General features: G+C 54.7%; 1 protein-coding gene across 1 annotated transcript in view; it reads right to left on the bottom strand.

The window, feature by feature from the left end:
* SPIRE2 (spire type actin nucleation factor 2) overlaps nt 1–8465 on the bottom strand; it is a 28143-nt gene extending 19678 nt beyond the window's left edge. Inside the window, exon 1 of the mRNA XM_045293720.1 lies at nt 8304–8465. The gene's annotated coding sequence lies outside the window, so the exon portion shown is untranslated. The remainder of the gene's footprint in view (nt 1–8303) is intronic.
* Between the last annotated feature and the right edge of the window lie 21 nt (nt 8466–8486).

Genomic DNA, 8486 nt, shown 5'->3' with positions numbered 1-8486 from the left:
ATGTACAAATGCGCTTTACACAATTGATGTGTGTATGGATTGCGATAACAGTTGTATGAGCCCCTAATAAAATGTTTAAAAAAAAAAAAGCTGTCAAAGCACAGCCTCCTAGAGACCAGAAGAATTTGATGGTGCCCCGCCACCACCACCATCAGCTCTGATGTGATGGGGTCACAGCAGAGAGTCCTACACAGACAGGAGGAAACTGATGGAAGAAAACATTCAAAATCAGAAGAGAAGGCCAGATTTACTAGTCTGATAGAGACTGGCGGAAGCCCTCGACACTGGCCCTCGGGGAACCCTTTAAGCGTGGAACTGAGCTCACCCCCCAAGCATCAACTTTTGGCCAAACAATGGCCAATAAAGTGAGTACCACTGCCCATGCAGCACTCCTATGAACAATCAGCTGCACAGACGAGCCGCAAAGCTCAGAGACAGGAAGGGGCACGTGGGAAGGCTGGAAGGGGCACCCAGGGCTGGGGCGAGTGCTGTTCTCTGAGGCTCTGCAGCCAATGTCAGGGACAGAATGTGTGTGGACTGTTTAAGTGTTGAGTGGAAAGCTCCTTTGCCCTTTGAACACCGTCAGAACTAGCTTAAAAGGCCCACAGACAAGTACTGGACTTGAGTCCATTATAGGCATCGACACTGGGACGGTGCAAACACCTCATCTGTGGCAAGTTCAAGCACATCTCTGCAAGGGACGCGACTCGGAAGGGCCATGGTGCGGTTGTGCTCTGCACACACCATGAGTCGGAGCTGACAGACGGCAACCAGGGGCTTACTTGGTTTAGACAGTCATTGAAGAATGCCACAAGCCCCCTCAGAACATGCTGAAACTTGAGCAGGAGGGCCAGAGGCTATAGGGGACTGGCGGTGGGAAGACAAGGGTAACCCAGGCATGGTCTCCAACTACGTCCACGTGCATCGCGGTGCAGATGGCTGCGTGTCAGAAGGACAAGGTGCGCTGCTTCTGTACAGGCTGACAGCCTGGCAAACCCAGGAGCACTTCTGTCCTGTGCTCTCGGCCCAGGAGTTCAGGGCTGAGGGTTTGGTGTCAGGAGTCAGTGAAATGAGCCTGAAAGGAATGGATGGTCCTGGGTCATCGAGGTGGGCACAGTGTAAGCCTGAGGGTCCTCAGATGGGGATAGGGGAGGCAGGAGGAGAGTCTGAGAAATTAGACATGAGGAGCACTCAACTGGCCATCATTGACTTTGAAGCTGAAGGTGGGGCCACCAGTCACAGAGTATGGGGCCCGGAGAAGCTGGAAAGGCCAGGGACTTGGATTCTGGCCAGGAGACACGTGGCCCCCAGGACTGTGAGCTAACCAGTGTGTGTTGTTCTAAGGCAACAGCGGTGTGGTTACATTACAGCAGCGACAGGAAGTACATCTGTCCTGCTTTGAGCAGTCCCACCTTCTTTTCTTCCCTCTCTCAGCTGACAGCAACTCATCTGGTCCATCAGGTTTCATCAGCAACACGCCCGCTTGCCGAAGGGTTTGTGAGAAGTCTGCAGACCTCTGGGGGAGGATTCAGGCGAAATTCCACTCACTGGACACAGCCATCCTCAACAGACCCTGAAACCCTGAGGCTCCAGCAGGAGAAGAGGTGGTGCAGTGGGCAGCTCTCAGCTGGGTCTCCGGGCCTCTGCACGCCTCTGTGCTCCACTTGCTGGGCCCAGCCAGGCTCGTCCACTGCTGTCCAGGGGAGGTCAGAGCCACAGTGAGCAGCTGGCAGCTGCCATGTCTGCTTACACCTCTTCCCGGGACCAGCCTGACCAGTCCAGGCAGGCCCCTCTCTCCTGCCGCACAGCCTGGCCTCCCTCAGCGCTGGCAGCAAATGGGAAGATACTGAGGTCTCCACCTGATAGGCTGAGGTCCCTTCTTGGTGGGTCCCCAGGTGGTGGGGCTGAGGATGACAGAGATCCCAGGATGGCGTCCGAGTCCCGACGTGAGCCCCAGGGACTCCAGAAGCCTGGCCTCAGATTCAAACTCTTCCTAAAACACTAGCTGCCCTGGTCACCAGCAGGCCTGGCTGCTGGCTGAGAAGTGAGGTGAACCAGGAGGTACTGTGCAAACACCCCCCCATCACACACACAAGTCCAGCTCCCAGTAGCACTCGGCCACCCACCTCTCCACACATTCCCAGCAGGCAGGCACCCAGCCCTCAGTCACCTGCCCACTGCCCCACCCAGAATCACTCACGTGCTTCTCTGCTATGTTGCTCTGGAAGAGGGAGAGGCCACAGCTTGGGCTCAGGGTGCGTGGCCAGAGCCCCCTGACCTGCTCCAGCTGTGGTTCCAAAGCTGGTCTCAGGGTGGCGGGCACTGGGTCAGGGGGCTTTGCCACAGTGGCCTTGCTGTCTAGACAGTGACCCCAGGGCTGGTGGCCCTGCATCTTCGCAGATTCCAAACTGAAACCCCGGTGTGATGGTCAGAGAGTGTGGCCTGAGCACCTGCCAATGGGTACCAGGACGGCCCGGACCTCCTGACCGGGCGCCCCCAGCCCCCACATCCTCCGGCTCTGCTTGTGCTCTGGAGACACAGTGACCCTTCTGTCTTGATCTCCAGCTTTAGAGACTAAGTGCCCACAGCACCACAGCAGCAGGCAACAGGGTCCTGGGCCTTTTGTTCAACACCTCCCCTAGAGCCTTCCCCAGGGGTGGGCCAGACCAAGCTCCCCCCAGGCCCTTCACGAGGTGGTTTTGGTTGGTGCCTTGAAAACCTGTTTCCTCTCTGTACGCCTCTCTGTACTTACGCCTGTGGAAACCTGTTTCCAGAGCACACCTCTCTCCTGAGAGGTGGCAGCAGCACACAGCCGTGCACTCTGGCCAGTGGCCAGCCTCACATCTGCATCTGCATGGGGGTCTTTGCTGTCAGTGTTCTGGGGAGCTCAGTGGCATCCCCCCCACCACCCCCCGAGATAGTTTATTGTGCCAGCCTGGCCGATAAACACAAGTGGGATTAACTGAAGGGCAGAGAGATAAATGGCTTGGTGAGTCTCGCCTTTCTTGTCTCTCACTCTTTGATCATTGGACCAGTATGCAGCTACCTTGCTTGTTTTGTGCCTCAATTTAAAGGCTACACTACCTGTGGGACGACTAGCCTGTGGACTGTGTCGCTGTAAGTTGAGGTCCCTTTAAGACATCGCTGGAGCTGGAGAATTGGAATGTACATCTCTTGAGCTGGGGACTGACTGTTGGTGACCTGGCTGACTGTTGGTGACCTGCCTTGTGACTGACTGCTGTGCTGACATAGCCTCGCTCTCTCTATAAATAGTGGAAGATCTGGCAGCAGACTAGACTTGAAGGACTGCTAGTCTCTCACAACTCTCTCTCACGGGAGTGAGTTGCATTGAGCCATTTGTAGTGCTTTATAATTCATCTGTTTATTTCTTGTATTATATATTTATCTGTATATGATTTAACAGTTCATTTCTTGTTATATATCTAATTATCTTTATAAATAAATATATTAAATTATCAGCAATTTGGTTTTATCTCTCTAGAGAACCCTGTCTAACGTCCCGTTTCCCCGCCCCCCAGCTCTGTTAAGGAGCTTGGTGCTAAAGACCAAGCCACACAGGACCCCATAAGAAGATGCTACACCACAGGGGACTTTAGAGTGAGTGGAGACAGACTTTCTTCCAAAGCAGAACCCTGGTCTTCTAAGCTCCCCTTGCCTGTCTGCAGGGAGGCCCTGGGGGTGGGACGGGCCCCTCACCTGTGTCACCTGCACCCACACGTTCATCTTTGAGTCAATGAACTGAAGAAGTCAAGGCATGCGAACCCCAGCCCCAGAGGGCTCAGGAGGGACCCAGGGCTGAGCGTGGTGGTACTTGAGCCTGTGAGGCCGACAGCGTGTGGTGACTTCCAACAGACACTGGTGGCCCAGTGACAGGACTCTGTAGCCACAGATGCCACCTCAGTGCTTGGGATGGGGGCATACTGGGCCCAGCAGGGCAGCAGAAGCCTCCACAGCCCTCAGCTGGTCCACAGGGAGGCTGGGGGAGGGTAGCTCAGGCCCCAGGGAGCCAGGGAGATGCCCCTGCTCTGTGTCAGAATGTAAGACTGAGAGCCTCGGTGCTAGGGCCTGGATGGGAGCAGTGGGCCAAGTGAGTGCCAGAGAGTGCAGGGGAACAGGCACACTAGCTGGCGACAGTGACAGAGGGCACCAGTGTGGAAGCGACCCAGGAAGAGGGGCACCCCACCGGGAAGAAATGGGAAAAGTAGGGTGGTATGGAATTAGCACAGGCGGCTGGAAGGGAGGTGGGGAGGGAGGAAGTAAGTCCCATCACCCACCTCTGACAAGTCCCATCTGCACCACCCATGTCCACTCACTCTCACCCACCTCTGACAGGCCCCATCTGTACCCTACGTCCACTCGTACCCCATCTGCACCCCACATCTACTCTCACCCCGAGACAGGCCTCATCTGCACCCCACGTCCACTCTCACCCACCTCAGGCCCCATCTGCACCCCAAGTCCATTCTCACCCCATCTGTACCCCATGTCCACTCTCACCCCATCTGCACCCCATGTCCACTCTCACGCACCTCAGGCCCCATCTGTACCCCATGTCCACTTTCACCCCATCTGCACCCCACGTCCACTCTCACCCCACCTCAGACAGGTCCATCTGTACCTGTGTCTACTCTCACCCCAACTCAGACTGACTTCATCTGTACCCCACGTCCACTCTCACCCCACCTCAGGCTGACCTCATCTGCACCTGTGTCCATTTGCCCAAGGGGCTCTTAGTGGCAAGCCTAGGCCAGGGAGAGTTGAGAGGATGGTGATTAACCAGCAATATTACCAGGGGGCTGGAGAGCTGCCTGTCAGCAGTTAGAGGTCACTCCTGGTGTGAGTCCTCATGCATGCATGGCGCAGAGAGGGTCAAGGGTCACCTCCCCCTGGGAAGCCTGTGTGTAAGTAATTGGCTTTGCCTCCAGATGCTTAGCACACACTTCACAAGTGAAGTCTGCTTCAGAATCTTGAAAAGGAATCCCTTCCTGTCCTGAGAGTTTAATGATGGCTTCCTACAAGAGCTCAGAGGATGGATAACCTGCTTTCTCTTTCCCCACCACAAATGAACATGGAAAATGACTTCCAAGCAGCGTTGGTGAGGGAGTCTCCTTCTGGCCCACAGTCCTACTGGGCTTGGGGAGTGGGGAGAAGTACTGTTCCCTGTACAGTAAAGTATTAGTCAGCCTCTAAAGCAGAGCTGATTGCTGCCATTGATTTTTTTTTTAAGTGTTTTTAGAAACTTCCTTAATGCCCAGAGTTCCCGGGACTTTGTAAAGGGCAGGTACTCCGGACACAAAACCAGACTCAGGAACTAAAAGCCAAGGGGAGTCAGAGGCAGACAAAAAAACCATAGGTCCTAGCTCCAATTTTGTCAGAGGCAGACAAAAAAACCATAGGTCCTAGCTCCAATCTAAGAACAATTTGTTCTTACGACATGGCCCTGCTTGACACTCGCCCTCATAAAGGAAGCACAGAAAACATGGGTGCTATAGCAAAATGTGGTGCAGAAATTAGATGGTACCCAGCCATCAGAATAGCGTCTGGGGTCTCAAAGGCTTGTTTCCAAACAAGCAGCCATCTAAGTGAGATGTCAACTAAGTCCACGTGGAAGAAGCACACCAACACCCGTGACCCAAGGATTGTAAATTATGTAATCGGACGTGGAAGGAGGGAATAGCATTAGAGCCTAAATTGTGAGATACTGGTGTGCAGAGGTTATGGAAGACAGTGGAAGCCCAAGATACATTTATGAGATCTACACAGGAAATAAGCCTCAGGGGATTTCCCTCTAGCCCTAACTGAGGAATGGGAATAAACTGGTTACCAAACAGAGAGTACTGGAGAGATGACTACAGGAGATCAAAATGATAAACCTGACTTCAATAGTTAAAACCTTGTCACTTGATTCTCTCTCTGATACACTTTAGGCCTGATCTGGTTTTCAATATTTTCTGAGTTTTTTGTGGTTTTTTTTTTTCATATTGGGGTTTATCGCTGATGTATTTTGTCATTGTGGGTAGCCTTCTTGAATCTTTGTTATATGTTATTCTGTTTTTCGGTATATAAACTCAGAATTGATGAACTTATCGAGATAGTAATTAGAATAAGAGTTACTGGGTGGCATGGTAGAAGAAGTGGGTGGAGGTGGGGGTGTGTGAATGGGAGCTGATATCAAGGAGCTCAAAAAAGTAAAATATGTTTTGAAACTGGGGTAGCAATTATACAACACTATTTGATATGATTGAACTATCAAATGGTATTATATCTGTATTATCTCCCACTAAAGCGGTTATGTGTAATAAATAAAAACAATTTTTTTTTCATTAAAAAAAGCCAAAATGCGGGAGTTAAATGATGACGAGCAAAGGTGGTGCCACTTTCCCAACCGCTCCCTACAGCAAGCACTAGGAGGGTCACTAAGTCATGGTTTTGATTGTACCTACTGCAAGAAATCAGTGGGATTTGTTAGGTGGGCAGACTGGCTGAGACTTCCAGTGCTTCAGAAGCACTGGATTGGCTACCTTGGGGGAAGCAGCTGGTCTACTGTTTCAGCTGATTCACAAATGCTGAAAAGGGGCAGAAGAAAAAGTTCAGGGTGTTTTTTTTAAAACATTCTTTAAAGAGGCAGCAAGTCATAAACCTCGGCCACCTTTCTGAGGCGTGTTTATGAGCAGAAACCAAAGATCGTATCGAACAGAAAATAAATGAGAGCAGCCCTCACATGAGCTTTGAACCCCAGCCTGCATTTCAAGCCCGGCCAGGATGGTTGCTCCCACCAGCAGGACCTGCTGCTGTGTGGGAGACAACCAGGAAGAAGGGCCCGCACATCCCAGGGTGCAGCACAGGACCAGATGACCGCTGCCTCTCAGGGTGCCCAGCCCTCCAAGACTCATGAGAAACAGCTGGTGCAGCAAGCTGGAGGAGCCCTTGCTTCTAACAGCTGCTATGCCACTCAGTGCCTCAGTTTCCCCAACTTTAAAATCAGTGCGTCAGAGGACCCTGCGGTGCCAGCAGCAGCCAACAATCCTGGGTTTGCAGCTTGTCTCCAGAGATGGGAGGGGTGGTCTTCTGAGGAAGTAGGGGCGCCCCTTTACCAGCCAGCTCCCTCCAAATAGCACACTAGGGTCCCATGGGTGAGGTGGGGCCATGGGCCAGAGTCCAAAGCAGCCCACTTTCTGTGGGCCTTTAGAGAGTCCCTTGCCGCTCTGAACTTTAGTTTACCAAGCTGTAAAACGGGAGGAATACCATTTGCTTAGTGCTTTCATCTGTGTAATGTCTGAGTACTTTGGGGGTCAAATACAGTCATTCATAGGTGTAGCTCAGTGTGGAGGGCTGGGCGCAGGGTGCAGACCGGAAGGGGCCTGTGCAGAGATATAGCAGAGGTTCCCCGCCTCTATACCACCCCATCCCCCACCCCCAAACAGTCCCTGACAGTGTGGCTCTGACTCCGCCCCAGGCTGCCCGCAGCGCCCTGAGGCACTCCGCACACCCAGGGATCTGGCTGCCGAGGGTCCAGGCCTCTTCCAGAAGGCATAACCTGGCTTTGTGGGCCCCGTCGCCCCCGCCCCGCAAACACACACAATTGAGGGCTAGTATCACCAAGTGCCCCATCAACACTCTGCATCGCCCGGCGGGGAAGATGACTTTTTCTCTGTTTAAGAAAAATTCTGAAAATAAAACCGCACACTCACACCCTGAATGGATCTACAGATCATTCAAAGGCTTTGGCTGGTTTCAGTCAATGGCGAAGCCGAGCCGGCGGTCCACGGATTTGCGTCGCCTCGCTCCTTCGGAAGGCACAGCCCCCACCCCACACCGGACCCGGAGCGTTCACTGTCCGGCTCCTTTTCGGCCTACGGATGCGGCCAGCGCCCCGCATTCCTTACACCCGGGGCTGGGAAGGACCTGGGTGGGAGCAGCGGACTGCGCGTGACCCCGGGTCACTGAGGGGGGCTCACAGCCAACACAAGCCCCTCCTCCTCCTCCGAGAACCGGCGGCGGCCCGAGGCTGGCCCTGGGGCGGGAGAGAAGGGCTCCAGGTGGGGGTCCAACAGAGGGGGCCGGGAAGGGAGAACTCAGGCCCCGCAGAGAGGACGGTGTCCCCTGGGCTCCAGAAACGGGCCGGGAACCCAGGTTCCAGTCCGGCGGAGAGGGCGGGGTCCCCGGGGCCGGGCACAGAGGAACCCCCCCCATCCCCGGGTCCGGCAGAGGGAGGCCGGGCGGGCAGCAGCCCCGCGTCCCGGGAAGCCCTTGTCGCGCCCGCGGCCTGCGCAAGCACTCACCCGGAGCGCCCGGCTCCCGCCGCGCGCCCACCGAGCCGTCCCGACGCAGCAGGAGGTCCGCCGTGTCCCGGACGCGGCGCCGGCCGCCCGGGGCGCCCCGCAGCCCGCGGCAGCTCTGGAAGCACACGGCCCACGCCTGCTCCTCGTTGATGGGCTGCTCGTAGGCCTTCAGCACCTCCTCCA

The sequence above is a fragment of the Echinops telfairi genome, unplaced genomic scaffold (genome assembly GCF_000313985.2).
Source record: "Echinops telfairi isolate 266 unplaced genomic scaffold, ASM31398v2 ScPeMD7_2291;HRSCAF=2852, whole genome shotgun sequence".
Taxonomy (NCBI): Eukaryota; Metazoa; Chordata; class Mammalia; order Afrosoricida; family Tenrecidae; genus Echinops; species Echinops telfairi.
The sequence above is the reverse complement of the archived record's forward strand: the minus strand, read 5'-3'. Positions and strand labels throughout refer to the sequence as shown.